The 16660-nt window shown below is 39.7% G+C and overlaps 1 long non-coding RNA gene across 1 annotated transcript; it reads right to left on the reverse strand.

Moving 5' to 3' along the window:
* Nucleotides 1-8438: 8438 nt before the first annotated feature.
* Nucleotides 8439-16563, reverse strand: LOC141567263 (uncharacterized). Its single transcript, XR_012489776.2, has 3 exons — nucleotides 16252-16563; nucleotides 13950-13991; nucleotides 8439-9258 (listed from the first exon to the last, which is right to left on the reverse strand). It is a non-coding gene; the product is annotated as an uncharacterized LOC141567263 (long non-coding RNA).
* Between the last annotated feature and the right edge of the window lie 97 nt (nucleotides 16564-16660).

Raw genomic sequence — 16660 nt, forward strand, 5'->3', positions numbered from 1 at the left:
AATGTGATGCCATTTTCCAACTAACATAGTGGCAGATTACAAAATGTCAGTATTCAATATGATGAAATGCACTCTCATATTCTTCCAGTGTGACTATGTTTTACTTTTTCTGGAAAACAAATTGACAAAGTGTTTCCAGAGCCTTAAAATGGTTGGATTTTTTTTTCTGATACATTAACTCTACGATTAGGAAATAATCAGCTATATGAAATATTTATGCACATAGATGTTTGTCACAGATTTGCAGCCTTATAAAACTAAGTGTGGCCTAAAAAAAGAGGTAAAAGACTGTACACTGAAAATACAAAATATTGCTAAAAGAAATCCAAGAAGATACAAATAAATAAATGGAAAGACCTCCCATGCTCATGGATTGGAAGACTCAAAAATCATTAAAATGTTCACACTAACCAAAGCAGCTTACAGAGTCAATGCAACCTCTATCAAAATCTCTTTTTTTTTTTCAGAACTAGGAAAAATCCATTTTAAAATTCATATGGAATCCCAAGGGACCACAAATAACCAAAACAATCTTGAAAAAGAACAGAATGAGAGGCCTCACCCTTCCCAATTTCAAAACATATGACAAAGCAACAGTGATCAAGACAATGTGGTCCTGGCATAGAGACAGGGAGCGATCAATGGAACAGAATCAAGAGCCCAGAAATAAACCCTTGTACATCTGGTCTGCTGATTTTCAACAAGGGTGCCAAAATTACACAATGGGAACAGAATAGTCTCTTCAGCAAATAGTTTTGTTAAAACTGGACATTCATATGCAAAAAAAATGAAGTTAGACCCATACCTTACACCACATGTAAAAATAGACTCAAACATTAAAGACCTAAATGTAAATCCTAAAACTATACAACTCTGAGAAGAAAAGCTTCAGGACATGGAGTTTGACAGTGATTTCCTGAATACGACACCACAAGCACTGGCAGCAAAAGCCAAAATAGACAAATGGGACTACATCAAACTTAAAAACTTCTGAGTGTCAAAGGAAACAGAGTAAAAAGGCAACCTATGGAATGAGAGAAAATATTCGCAAATGTTATATCTGAAATAGTGTTAATATCCAGAATATAAAAGGAACTTCTATAACTCAACAACAAAAACAAGTAACCTGATTTTAAAATGGGCAAAGAATTTGAATAGACAATTCTCCAAAGGAGATTATACAAATGGCCAGCAAGCATATGAAACAATGCTTAACATCACTAATCATCAGAGAAATGCAAATCAACAGCACAGTGAGATACCACCTCACATGTAGGATGGCTGCTATCAAAAGAACAGAAACTGAGTTTTGGTGAGAATGTGGAGAAATTGGAATCTTTGTGAACTGTTGGTGGGAATGTAAAATGGAAAACAGTATGATAATTCCTCAAAAAAATAAAAATAGAATTACTACATGATCCAGCAACTCCACTCTGGGTCTATATCAAAAATAATTCAAACAGGATCTCAGAGAGCTATTTTCACCCACATGTTCATCAAAGCATTATTCACAATAGCCAAGAGCTGGAAGCAACCCAAATGTCCACTGACAGATAAATGGATAAAGAAAATGTTATCTCTACGTACAGTGAAATATGTATTACGCAACCTTTAAAAAGAAGGAAATCCTGTCACATGGATGAACCTCAAGGACTTTACGCTAAGCGAAGTAAGCCAGCCACAAAAGGACAAATGCTGTATGATTCCACTGATACGAAGTATCCAAAACAGTCAAAATCATAGAAACAGAAAGTAGAAAGATGGTTTAGCAAGAGTGAGGTGGGGGACAGTGGAAGGGGAACTAGTGTTTAGTGGGTTTCAGTTTTGCAAGATGAAAAAATTCTAGAGATCTGGGTGGCTGGATGGCTCAGTTGGTTGGAGCGTGAGCTCTTAAAAACAAGGTTGTGGCTTCAATTCCCGCATGGGATGGTGGGCTGCGCCCCCTGCAACTAAAGATTGAAAATGGCGACTGCACTTGGAGCTGAGCTGCGCCCTCCACAACTGGATTGAAGGACAACAACTTGACTTGGAGCTGATGGGCCCTGGAGAAACACACTGTTCTTTATATTCCCCAATAAAAATATTTAAAAAAAAATTCTAGAAATCTGCGTACAACAATGTAAATATACTTAATACTACTGAACTGTACACTTCAAGTGGTTAAGATGCTAAAATTTAATGTGTTTTTTTACCACAATGGAAAAAAAATAAGTATGAAGCGGGGAGAGGGTAGTAGATGAGGGTAAAGGGGATCAAATATATGGTGATGGAAACAGAACTGACTCTGGGTGGTGAACACACAATGGGATTTATAGACGATGTAATACAGAATTGTACACCTGAAATCTATGTAACTTTACTAACAAGTCACCCCAATAAACTTTAATTAAACAAAACAAAACAAGTATGAAAATAGTTAAATAAATAATGGTGTGTCCTTATGGAAGAATATTGTTCAGCCTTTAAAAACATTTTTAAGGGCTGGCCTGGTGGCTCAGGCAGTTAGAGCTCCATGCTCCTAACTCCGAAAGCTGCCGGTTCAATTCCCACATGGGCCAGTGGGCTCTCAACCACAAGGTTGCTGGTTCAACTCCCAAAAGGGATGGTGGGCTGTGCCCCCTGCAACTAGAAAACGGCAACTGGACCTGGAGCTGAGCTGCGCCCTCCACAACTAAGATTGAAAGGACAACAACTTGACTTGGAAAAAAGGCCTGGAAGTACACACTGTTCCCCAATAAAGTCCTGTTCCTCTTCCCCAATAAAATCTTTTTTAAAAAAAAGTTTTTAAGAATTATTTTTAATAACAAATATGTTTGCAACATAATGCAAGTATTAACAAACAGCATATGACAGTATTAATGAAATAATGAATGCATATATAAATAAACTGTTTAAAAGACAAGGAAAAAATATTGGAAGGAAATATTTCAAGGTATTAAAAGGAGGTATGTTTGGATGGGGCATTATAGATGACTTGTGTTTTAGGTTTTTTTTCTGTTATTTTCTATACTCTATATTTCACAAATAACATAAATTACTTTTACAATCATAAAGAAGTTTGAAAACTTTTATTGAGTGTCAATTAGTGTGAGATCTTGGGAAGCAAAGATGACGATCATGAAAAACCCAGTTTTTGTTTTCGGTGGACTCAGTCTCGCCAGATGATCGACTCTTACCTTTGAGGCCTCAGCAACTAGCCCAGTGCCCCACCTGGGCTGAGCTCTGGGGACCAGACACCGAGGTCAAAGTCATTTTCTCCTATCCAGACCTGTGCATTTTTGTATCTCTCCTCCACTCAACTTGCGCAGCAGTCACCTCTACCCTGATTTAGACCAAGCCAAACTAGCTCGGCCGAGGCAAATTACCTTATCACTGAGGTTATATTTAACAGACCATTGAATGGATTGTAACATATTACGAGGATTTGAACTATCACCCAATGCCTCTGTGTTGGCACAGAAAAGTCTTAAAGCTGATTTTGAAAACCTTGAGACACTTTCTCCAACACAACAAAGATAATCGTTCTTGTCAAATACTGTCATTCTATTGCCCCACCGTGCTCCCTGTCCTTACAGAGCCCACCATCTCACCCTCCCACTGTTGCTTTCCCTGCGACTGTGTCCTCTGAAACCCCCATTCCATTGCGGACCAACAACTCTCCTCCTGCAAGTATAACCCTGCTTGCTCTCCACCTCCTCGCCTTGTGAGAGACCTGGCCTCCCGAGCTCGCCGCTTCCCTCATGCTTCTTCCTGTCTCTCAGATGGAGGCTGTTTATTTTCCACTTCCTATGAAATTCAGAGCCAGGTAAGGTCTCAGCGTTTTCCTGGTTCCTCACTGCTGTTTCCAAACCATAACTCCTTCGCCTTCGCATTTATACAATGCCTCCTTCGAGGTTTGTGCTGTGCTTTCTGGTTGCTATTACCAACAGTCTGCCCATTGGCTTGTCCGCATTCTGTGAACTCTCTGGAACCCAGCCCGAGGTATTGATGCCTTTTGTGCCCAAGAGGCTGAGTAATCCTACACCTTAGCCTCAAAGTACTTGCCGTTTACCTCAACTTCAATCCCTCCCTGCTAAGGACAACCTCATCAATCACAATAACCACCGCATTCCAGGACCTTTTGTTTTCCTCCCCACCCTTCAGCTGTGACCTTGACCCTTTTGTGGATGGAAAAGGGGGCCACATGTTAAACCTGACAAGCTCAAGAGACTCAAAATAACCACATAGGAGGGCGTGAACATAAAAATTCCTAACTAAGGTGGGCCATGGCGGGAAGTCTGTAACTTCCTTGACAAAGGTCAGTCTTTACCTTTAAGTGAGCCTATCTGTCGTCTTTTTGTATCTAAGATAAACATATCCTTGGAATGTCAGAGTAACCCCTTTTCTGGACCCCCCCCAGGGGCACAACCCACCACACCAGAGCAGGAAACTACAAAATCCTTCATTGTTATCTTGCTCCCCAAATACCATCTCTGTGTGCTGTAAAATGCTATTAACTATCCTGTACCCACAAATGTAAAAGAAGTGCTTTTACTTTTTGCTTTTTATCCAATCCCAGAGATTTCCATGCTTTGCTTTCTCCCACCCCCGTACTCTACAACCAATGGATTAAATGTAACCTTCGTCCTTTGATTCTAATGTATAAAATAAGTTGCAAAATGGCCATTTTCTGGAGCATTTTCTCAATCCGTTGAGACTTTGCTTCCTGGCAATTTTCGTCAGTTTGGCTCAAATAGGTTCTTGTAAGCTTTCTCTTAGGCTGGATGGTTTTTCGCTGACATTACTTGGTGTAGTCGGCAGGATTCCAAAGAAGCCCACCCAGGACCACCCTGCAGACCCGGATTTGGTGCTAGGTACCAGCAGGGGTCTATTGTGCCCTACCGGCTCCTTGCTTCACATTGGGTGAACTTGAGTGAGTTTTTCTTGGAATTCTGGACCTCCCTGTTGTAAAGTAGGAGGCCATGACTTTATTTGAGCTGTTTTTGTGGGGTTTTTTTAAAATCCTCGAGGTGGCATTAAAGGGTAAGGGTTGAGATAACCCAGGTTAAGGAAAAGAGTTAAGATAACTCTGGGACAGGAGAAAAAAATGGGCGGCTGGTTTTACTTTTGGCTTTCAATTGGAATTGCTTACTGCAATTCCAACACAACTTTTTGCTGGATAAATGAGAGTCTGAACTTGCTCAGCTCCAAAGATAAGGGGCATTTACTCCCTCCAGCCTGAATTTCGGATATTCTTAGGTGACTAAGAATCTCTGTGGAGGTGTTTGAGGGTACTCCTCAAAACGTGCAGTGGCCCCATAGGAAATTCCAACACAATTGTAATTAAATATTTGACTCATCCAGGGACTCGCATATAATGGCTGGTTACGTAGCGCTCTGAGTCCTCACAGTTGTACTAGACAGCCAGGGAGAGAAACCGAGGCACGTAAGAGGGTTGAAGCACTCGGGAGGTGACAGCCCCTTGGAGCTCAACCCATACGCCGCACGCTTCAACCCACTACATAATACCACTAGAAATGTGTTCAGATTCCGCAGACCTCAAAAGAAAACTAAAAATTAACATGGGAAATACTGCCTCCAAGACCAAGCTCCCAGACCCCACCCCCATTACTGCTCCTGCCGATGTACAGTTCCTAGGAGTCTTGTAAGTACTTACAGAAATGGAAAGATTTAACTAGAAATGATATCAACTTAAGATGGCCAAAATGGAGCTCTTATAACATCTAAATTAATTTTTGTGTGCACAATTAGAAAAAGCTGGCTGAAAAATCAAACTGAATGAAATGGGAAGCTTACCTCAACTGGCAAATAGAAAGAAGCATCTGGAATGATACACAGAGAGACATTCTTCTCTCCAGGAAGTTAGTAAGAACATTTTAGAGCCTGTCTCTGAACTAAAGATTTCCGAAGCTGCTCAATGACAACACCCCACTTTTCCCTCTTTTCCAACAGTTCCACTGTGTGCTTTACTTTGTCTGGACTTGCTCTCCTTTTCTTCTGTCTCTCTTTTCTGCACCTCTGTTGCAGCTCTCTTTGGAGAGGAGCTGGTCATGGGTGGAAGGGCATCACGTTATATGTAGGCAGAACTAAGGAATCTACTAAAGATTCCCCCAACCTTCTCTAGGACTCTGATGAGTTCACAACGAATTTAAATTAACTGTTAGAACACATAGCCCTGGCTTTTCTGATTTATTTCAATTAGTGCACCTACTGGTTTCTGAGAGAAAAACAACAGAATTACTAAATAAGTTTTGCTAGGGAAACCCCTGTAGAGGAGTCTGCTTCTATTGTAAAAAGTCAGGTCACCATAAGGATTGTAGAACTCTGAAATGGGATTTAGAAAAAGAAAAGAAATAGAAGCGAGCATAGGGCTGCTCCAAGGACTCTGAGGGCATTTCCCCTTCTTACTAATACTGGGGCTACTTTATCTGTTAACACCACCCGGCTAAGTCACCCTCTCTCGGAGTAAAGCTTCTGTACAAATGGTAGGGATAGCTAATCAACCAATGTCTGTTTTTTTTTAAAATCAGTACCTGTTCCCTTCCAACTTGGAAATGTTAAGGGGCAACATATATTTTTACCCCTTAAATCTGCCCCAAATCACCTGATTGTGTGAGACTTTCTAACCAATGATGCTCACATATCCTCCCAGAAGGGTGAAATGTACTTAAAACTAAATGAATCAGATTGGGAAAACGATTTTAAACGAAAGTACATGAGAGAAAACTAGTCTTGAGACTGACTGAATGTTTGTTGCAGGATGTTCCAATGCAACTTTAAGCTTTTTCCAGTACAGATATTGGCAAGGTTAAGTCAGCCACTCCTATTTAAATAACTATGGACAATACTTTGCCTCTACTGCATATTTACCAATATACTTTGAGGCCTGATACACTAGCTGGAATTAGCTCATTATACAAGATTACCTTTAAAAGGGGGGCTTATAATTCCATGTGTGAGTGCCTGTAATTCTCCCATCCTTCCTTCCAGTAAAGAAATCCAATGGAAAAGGATGGAGATTTGCACAGGATCTCGGAGTTATAAAGATATCCTGTGGTTCCAAATCCACATACCCTGTTATCAGCGAATCCTGTGCGTATTGCCAATATTTTTCAGTGATAGATTCATGTAGTGCCCTTTTCAGCATTCCTATGATTTAAAAAAAGGAAAAATCTTTTTGCTTTTCCATCTGGGAAGATCAGCGTTTACTTGGACAATAATGCCCCAGGGGTATACAGAGAGTCCCACCTATTTCTCTCAGATACTAAAAGCTGATTTAAATAATGTTGAATTTCCCAGAAATTCTACTCTAATCCAATATATGGACAATTTACTCTTATGTTCTAGGAAATATTAGATTATTAAGAGGACACAACTTACCTATTACAATAGCTAGTCATAAAAGACATTGGGTCTCAAAGGACAAGCTTTAATTCTGTTTTCCCCAAGTAAAATACCCTAGTTATCTAATATCTAAAGATAGGCTACTAATTAACCTAGACTTAGAGGAATAATAGCCCTTCCTCTTCAAATAACAAAAACAGCTTAAAGGATTCCTGGGTCTGACTACATGCTCTCAATTAGGTTCCAAGTTTTTCATTAAGGCTTAGCCTCTATATATCTTATCAAAACGAGGTCAATCTGATCCAACTCAATGGAACCCTGAAGGGAAACAAGCTAAAGATCTAGACAGTTAAACTCAGTAGTTAAAGGGCTCTCTTCCTGCATGACAGCCATCTCTGCTACAGTCATGTTATGCAAACAGGATAGTTATAGATGCTCCTTTATTTATGTTACTCATTCTGTTAACTCCTTATTGAACACAACGTTTCTGTCAGCCGACTGACTTCTTATAAAGCACTCTTGCTTTCTGCACCTAATATTACTTTAAGTCAATGTAACAGTCTGACTCAGCAACTTTATTATCCTCTTTACAGGATGCAGACATCCACAAGTGTGTTTTTCTTACCAACCACCTTCTTGTTTCTAGGAATGATTTACAGGTAACCCTGAATGATAATGCTGACTCTTATGGGAAAGATAAACAGAAACATTACCAAGCTGGATATATAGTAACTTCCATGGTAAACATAAATTTAAGTTTCTTATTTACCTGAATAAGATCTACCCAACAACCGAAAATAACTGATCTAACAGGAAGTTGTAAATGAGCCAAAGATCAAATAGCCAATATTTACATTGACAGTTGCTATACCTTTGGTGTAGCTCACAACTTTGGAATGTTGTGGAAGCAGCAAGCCTTCTTAATTTCCTCCGGGCAGCCCATTAGAACAGAAAGCAGCTTGCAGAACTTAAATTAGATATCATACTGTTACCAGAGAGTGGGCCCTCCTCGGCGTGCTGTTCAGGTTCTTGGCGTCTTGAGCAAAGAATTGAACGAGACACAGAAATAAAGTGGTGAAAGAGTAGTTTATTAGAAAAGACAGTACACTCCAAAGGAACAGGAGCAGACCCGAGCAGTAGAGAATGGCTCAAAGGATCATTATTAAAAGAAAAAGTACACTCCAAAGGGTTTGGAGCAGGCCCCTAGCAAAGGCAAGGCTCGAGAGGTCTGACTGGCGACGACTTGGAGTTTTTATCCTTTTTTTCTCTAGAATGGGCTGTTTCTTTCCAGGCATGGGACCACTTGATTGACACCTGTGATTGACAAGGGGCTATTACCTCATCTTTTTAGACTGCGCATGTTCCTTCCCAGAATTCAGTCTGTTCTAATGATATTAATGAACTTCCAGGCATATGTATGATATTATAATGATGGTATAATGAGGCCCAGGTGAAATGAAGGTCGTTGTGGCTTTTACTGAGCAGGTGTGAGTGACCGGTTTAGTCTAGCTGGGTATTTTGTACTCATTTGTTTCCTCATAGGGGTAGATAATTACAGTGAAAAGGGGAAGTTTTGGACAGAGAGGGGAGGTCTTTTGGGCGGTCGCATTCTGTGGGTTGGGTTGGATGTGCAAGAATGTAGAGACCCAATGCCTGCCTTGTTTTCCCCTTGAGAGATGTGATCCCCATAAAATCTATATGGGAAGTTGAGGGACAGGAGGTCTTTTCTTCTGTATCTGCTTCCTGCTGGGCACAGGCATGGAGCTGTCCCTACGTATTGGGGGATTCACGGAACTCTCCCTATCTGATCTTAGATGAGAGGAAGGGGTCTTGAGATCTGCCTGGAAGACCGTGTTGGCTTCTTTGGTTGGGACTGGTAATCTTGCTGGGGTATCCGCTGTATCGCCAAGGCCCCTGAATGAGGAAAAATAGATTTTGGTTAAACAGAGTTAAAAGTGTTGGCCCAAGAAGCAAGACCCAAAGCCATCCATGCAAGGTGGCTGTGTGATAGAAATTCTGTTTAGCTTTGTGGAGGCTGTGGTTTTCTTTGGTTAATCCGGTCATTCAGGTGGCAGTGTTCACCCAGGAGCTGGGCCTGGAATGGCCTGGAGCAGGGGAAGGGGGCTTCCTATGATTCAGGCTAGGAACAATATTCTGTTTAAGATTAAAAAGCTAATTTGAAAGCTAATTAAGATCAGGAACTAAGGAGCTAAGAAACTCCTTTGGCCCGTATCAAAACAGTAACCGAAACAACTGGCAATTATCAAAATTCCAGAACATTCTAAGGCTGCCACCATGGAAGCAAAAGAAAATAATTTAGTTGATATGCAGCTAGACCAGCAACAATAAACAGCCAAATTATCCAGACTTGAGAATGTTTCTTCTCCCTATTAAATCATTAAAAGGCTCTTTTACAGTTCCAATGGACAGCTGCAGAAGAAGAAAATAAAATATGACAACAAAAAGGGGAAAACTTTGACCTAAACAGATATAGCTTAGCATGTACATGAGCTAATGTATTGGGGTCTTAGAAAGATGGTTTCATGGAGTAAAGAATATTATTGAAAACCTTCTACTGTAGCTCATAAGATGTACAGCAGACGTTCTATCTGTCCAAATGTAACCCTGGAAAATCACTCCATGGGTCCCAAGGACATTTCCCTTTTCCTTTAGGTCCATTTGAGGTATGGTAATTGGATTTTATCCAAATGCCACCATCTCAAGAATACAAATATGTATTAGTCATGATTTGTTTGTTGTTTCACTGGGTTGAGACATTCCCTTGCAGGAAAGCAACAGACTTACTGGTAGGTAAATTATTTATAATAATAATAATAATCCCCAATTGGAGAATTCCCTGTGAGTTACATAGTAACTGAGAGACTCATTTCACTAGGCCAATAATATAATCTATTTGTAATATTTGGCTTCTTTTACCTCATTTTCATTGTGCTTATCCCCCAGTCCTCTGGATTGGTAGAGTGTACAAATAGTAAATTAAAACTCAACTAGGTAAATTTTCAGAAGCTTTTAATCTCCCTTGGCCAAAAGCCCTCCTTATAGTACTTCTCAACCTGAGATACACTTTCGGTAAACACAGGCTTTCTCCTCATTGGTCATTGTTCACATTATGTGAAGGGACATGTGAACCAATCTTACTAAAAGGGGACATTCTACATTATTATCAAGGACATCAATTATCTGAAAGAAAGAGACAAATTAGTAACCGATTCATTTCAGTGTGCTCCCAGAAGACGAAGATTTCAAGGAACACGACTCACAACCAGGAAATTTTGCCGATTGGAGAAGACATCAATTAAAGACTCTCCAACTTTGTCAGAAGGGACCTATCAGTGGATATCAAAGACTCCTCAAGGACGAGAAGCCACTGACATCAGGGTTAGACAGCTACCCCAAGATATCGAGAGGCCTGTGTATCTACATAATTGACATTGAACTTAAAATAACTATTTGTTTACTTGTCTTTGCCTGTCTCCTAATAATATTAGTAATGAAGATAGTTATGCTTGTTATTTAGGCTTTTCTCAAAACTTGTACTTATATAGCCCAACTGTTAATAATTGCTGAAGGTATATAAGATAACTTTTATATTATCAATAATATTATTTTTATGGTTTTGAAATTTAGAAGGAATGTTATTATAGAAGGAAGAAAAGGGATGTGTATGTATTTTTGAGAGAAGTTAAAAGGAAGTAGTATGTCCTAGTAAGTTGATTATTTCTGAATGAGAAAAAGGAGACAAACTGAGGACAAGTGAAGTTGTAGGTTAGTGGAAAAGAAATATTGAGAAAGGAATTTTATATTAGATCCCACTTATGCTTACCCCCTAACTCAACATAGACTACTAATTCTATTAATTCAGATAGAATCTGATGTGGATGTATATATATATTTTTTAAATGGCCCTCTATAATGGCTGCTGAGGCACAGAAAATTTATTTATGAAATTTAGTGTCCTCCTGGCCTCTAGAAATTTTTAGGTAGTAATTGTAATTTACACCATTATGTTCTTACAGCCCTGACCCCTATTAAACCTTAAAGTTATAGTTCCCAGTTATACAACTAGCAGAAATCAGATTAATGAATGACATTTGATTGCTTCCAATGTAAAGTAGACAGGCCATATTAAATCAAAAAGGTAAATGATTATGTCTCCGATCAAACTGGAATTCTGAATTTACCCAATCCTGGCGTCGTATCCACCTCAACAAACAACAATATATGGTATGTGGGAAGGGGACTTTTTTTGTTGGGAAGGGTTAAAAATTCTTCTGTCATGCTGATTTCTATTGTAATGACACCAGGTTTATAGTAAATGCAATGGGAATATAGTATAATACTAAAATCATAGGCAAATTAACTTTGCCTGAGGTTAATAAAACCGATGATAATAGTGATAGTGAAAATCCAATATACGGGGAAATTGAACTTAATCCTCTTCTTGAAGTCCTTTCTATGGAAACTAATTGGCCAAAAGAAAAAGTTGGCAAAAAGAAAAAGGAATATAGTCAATAATATTATAATTACTGTGTATGGTGTCAGATGGGTACTAGACTTATTGGGGTAATCACTTCAAAAGTTATATAAATGTCTAATCACTACATTGTACACCTAAAACTAAAATAATATTGCATGTCAACTGTAACTGAAAAATTAAAAAAGGAAAAGGAAAAAACAGAAATCACATCTTATTTTTTTTCTCTGCTTAAACATATTGAGAGTTTCTCATTGCACCTGGAATAAAATTCAAGTCACTAGAAGACTTAGTCTCCATGTAAACTGGCTTCCTGTCTATGTCTCGGACCTTACGTGCCATTACTATTCACATTGATCACTATGTTCCTGTCACGCTGATCTTCCTTGTTGCTGAAACCCAAGCACATGTCCATACCTTACAGCGTTTGCACTTGCTGTTCTTCTGCTTGGTACACTCTCTTCCCAGATCTTCACAAAGATAGGTTCCTTCTAATTCCTTGTATCTCAGCTCAGATATCACCTTTTCAGAAAAGTATTCACTCACCATTCAATCTAAAGTAGCCACCCACTGACTCTCTTTTACATCTTTTTGGCACTTACCACTCACTTACAGGCATTAGTAAGACAGGGGGGTGTAATGGTGGCACTAAATCTTCTATTTTGAGATTTGGAACTCTAGTATAATTCAATTTAAAAAGTGTAATTTAGCTTGGGACTTTTAAAAAGTTCTTTTTCTTTTCTTTGCCTCCCTACCCTCAATGGTTCTGTTTACTTTGGCCCTTGCAGGGAGAGGTTTATCATCAGTATGGGATCCACTCCTGGCTGCAATTTAAATCTACATAATATATGCAAAGGTTGTGATAACCAGTTTAACCACACCTTCCCCTACCCCAACTGAGCAATTTACATCCTGGTTAGAAAATATAAGACTGGGCGGCCGGTTGGCTCAGTTGGTTAGAGCGCAGTGCTCCTAACACCCAGTTCTCCAGTTCGATTCCCACATGGGCCAGTGAGCTGTGCCCTCCACAACTAGATAGAAAACAATGACTTGCCTTGGAGCTGATGGGTCCTGGAAAAACACACTGTTCTCCAATATTCCCTTTTAAAAATTTAAAAAAAAAAAAAAAAAGTCAGACTAAAAGACTCAAGGCAGTAGTTTCCAGCAGACTGCCCAGCTCACCCTCCTCCTACTTTAATAAATCTGTCTTCTGTATTTCTATCTGTGTCGTGAATTCACAACCCTCGAGTGAGCAACCACTACAAGCACACCTCGTTTTATTGAGTTTCGCTTTATTGTGCTTCAGAGATGTTGCATTTTTTACAAATGGAAGGTGAGACCCTTCACTAGCAACTTACTTTACTGAGGTGGTCTGGAACTGAACCTGCAATATGCCTATGTTTGAAATTTGTATTTATTTTTTCAAGTTGTCAGTTTCACCATCTACCAACTAAAATGTGAGCTCCAACAGAACAAATATTTTGTTTCTTTCCTCTATTCCCAGAGCCCAGAACAGTTTTGGGCACATAACAGCCTACTCAAATATTTGCTGAATAAAGAAGTTAGAAGTGTTAAAAGGCCTCAGGTAATAACACACTGGATTCTCTCAGATTTAGAGTTCAATCTCTCTTTTAAAAGATTTAATTTACACAATAATAACATTCAGATATGTAATAATCCTGCTGCATCAAGAACTAGAAGGCACTTTTCCAGGTTGCTCTTTGTTTTGTGCAGGTGGACAAGCCATCTATGACACATGGATTGTTTTCTCCTCTTTTTTTTTTTTTTTTAATTTGTATTGGGGAATATTGGGGAACAGTGTGTTTCTCCAGGGCCCATTAGTCATTGTCCTTCAACTAGTTGTGGAGGGTGCAGCTCAGCTCCAAGTCCAGTTGCAGTTTTCAATCTTAGTTGCAGGGGACGCAGCCCACCATCCCATGTGGGAATTGAACCGGCAACCTTGTTGTTAAGAGCTTGCACTCTACCAGCTGAGCCATCCGGATGCCCTGGTTTGTTTTCTTCTTGGTAGCTTATTGAATTGTTTTCAAATGCTTTTAGGAGTGTTTTCTGATGCCCAACTGGTATTTCTTGAAATAAGATTTTTTTTTACCTTGTTTGGTCTTGTTGAAGGAACTCATATAGAATCTGAAGGCTAGAAATAAATGATAAAGATTAATTCAAGGCTCTTAGAGTTTGCAAAGAGGAACACAGCTAGGCAAAAACCCAGAAAAAAAACAAAGAAAAGGTGAGTTCTTATAGTGAAAAGTACATTCTTGAGAATTATAGGTTGTTCTGGGATTGGTCCAGGAGGGTCATCAGTCAGATGTCAGGTGGTCTGGTTACATGTGTCCCTCAGGGCATAATAAGGGGGTTATCTGGAGGTCTGGTATATGTCCAGATGTATATCCAGGCATTGATGCAGGACTGGAAAGTTCAAAAAGCTTAAGTTCCCAGGGTAGTTAGAATAAGAATAGAATCATTTCCTTAGGCCTCAGCCTACTTGATTTTAGTAATGTAGGAGATTGATTATAGTGACTCCTTTTTATTTCTTCACTCTATTCCTCAGTCTGGACACAAGTCAGCAGTCTTTTCATAGAAACTTTCATTTATTTTGAAGTATTAAAATAACTTTGAGAGTCGATACAAGAAACAAGTTTATTTTCAAGAAGCTTGGTTTTCCTTTCCAGTTAGTTCCAGAAAAGTTCTGTTATTTGAGGTAAGATGTTAGAAAGAATTAAGTACATTTCTGAAGGCATAACAAACCATCTTTAGGAAGCAGGAATACTGAACCGTAAATGTAAATGAAATGACCAATATCTGTGTTAACATTTTTATCTTAATTTTTTAAAAATCTATTATGCTTTATGGAAATGTTAATATTTCCTTGTGTGAAACCTGCTGGTAATGTTAGCTTCTCATTCTCTTTTTTTTTTTTCCAATTTAGAATATAATCACTATTGAAGTGTTTATCCGACAGATTACATTTAAAACTGTACATTTAATTCTCTATCACTAAACCACTAGTATTATAAAAAAGAATATGCTGCAACGTTAAATTTATCAGCCTTAATTCTTAAAGGCCTTAGTGCCGTCCAATAAGATAGCCACCCAGCTACAAGTGGCTACTGAGCACTTAAAGTGTGGTTAATCCAAATTGAAATGTACTATAAAATACACACTGGCTTCTTAAGATTGTAAAAAAAGACCAACGATTGTTTTTTTTCTTTTTTCCCCAAGTCAAGTTGTTGTGCTTTCAATCTTAGCTGTGGAGGGCACAGCCATTGCTAGTTGCAGGGGGCACAGCCCACCATCCCTTGGGGGAGTCAAACCGGCAATCTTGTGGTTGAGAGGATGTGCTCCAATCAACTGAGCCATCTGGGAGCTCAGCCGCAGCTCAGCTCAAGGTGCCAGGTTCAATTTTAGTCGCTGGAGGTGGAGCCCACCATTCCTTGTGGGAGTTGAGGAGTCAAACCCTCAACCTTATGGTTGAGAGCCCCCCTGGCCCATGTGGGAATCGAACTGGCAGCTTTTGGAGTTAGGCACACAGAGCTCCAATAGCCTGAGCCACTGGGCCGGCCTGTGGATCAATGATTTTTTAATACAGGAATGTGAAATCGATAATTTCTATATTGATTACATGAAGAAATGATGTCTGGATATATTGAATTAAGTAAATATATTATTAAAATTAATTTCACCCATTTCTTTTTACTTTTGTAATATGTAGGGTTGCCAGATAAAATACAGGATGCCCAGTTCCATTTGACTTTCATGTCTTTGCATATATTTTTTAAAACTTTTATTTCAGTGTGGTTTTTCCAGGACCCATCAGCTCCAAGTCAAGTAGTTCTTTCAATCTAGTTGTGGAGGGCACAGCTCACTGAGGCCCATGTGGGGATCGAACCCACAACCTTGTTGTAAAGAGCACCAAGCTCTAACCAAATGAGCTAACCTGCAGCCCCTTGCATATATTTTTTTAACACTACAAAACTGTTATCTGAAATTCAAATTTTAACTCGGTGTCCTATATTTTTATTGGCTACATCTGGTAACTTTATTAATATGGCTACTAGAAAATTTTAAATTACAAATTAGCTACTTACTGTATTGGACAGTGAAGCTTTAGAATCACTTTTTTCTTTTTTTACTTTTTTAAAAATTGGCGGTCAACTGTGAGTTAACTCCTGTGCAGAAATAACTAATCTCAGAAGAATATTAATCCTAGGCTGGGATTGTCAATAATCTTGAAGTTAAATTTTTACATTTGTTCTAGTCGCTAAAGGACAACAAAAGGGCTTATTACAGACCAAATATGGAAAGGGCACTTGTATTAGAATTAAAAGTCATTGCTCCCAGCCTCTCCGTTGGGTAGTTTACAGTTCAGGTTTCAAAACAATCCCTGTCACTCTTACCAGGATGCGCGATGCCAAGGGCAGCTAACTAGCAGTGAGACCCTGGGCCAGTTGCAGTACCCTCTAGGCCTCAGCAAACACTTGTGAGATGGGGGCAGTATTTTTAACACTGTACTTGAGCCTCGCTACCCGATCGCCAACGCGTCCCTTCCCCGGGCTCCGGGCTGGGTCAGCTTGGCTCAGACACCGAGGTTACGAGTCCCGCCGTCTTCCGAAAGGCAGCCAGGGCTCCTCTGGTTGGAGCCTCGGGACTGAGTCCCAGGTGCTCGCAGAGGCCGCGGCGGCCCACCCGCCGTCACGCGCGGCCCCAGCTCCGCCCCTGTTGGGGCCGCTCCGCGGGCGGCGGGGCGGGCCTTGCGGTCCAACCCCAGAACCCTCCTCGGCCTCGCGCCCTATGTAAGGCCGGTGG

Source organism: Rhinolophus sinicus, chromosome 5 (assembly GCF_057876585.1).
Source record: "Rhinolophus sinicus isolate RSI-liver-muscle chromosome 5, RSI-T2T, whole genome shotgun sequence".
In the NCBI taxonomy this organism is placed as follows: domain Eukaryota; kingdom Metazoa; phylum Chordata; class Mammalia; order Chiroptera; family Rhinolophidae; genus Rhinolophus; species Rhinolophus sinicus.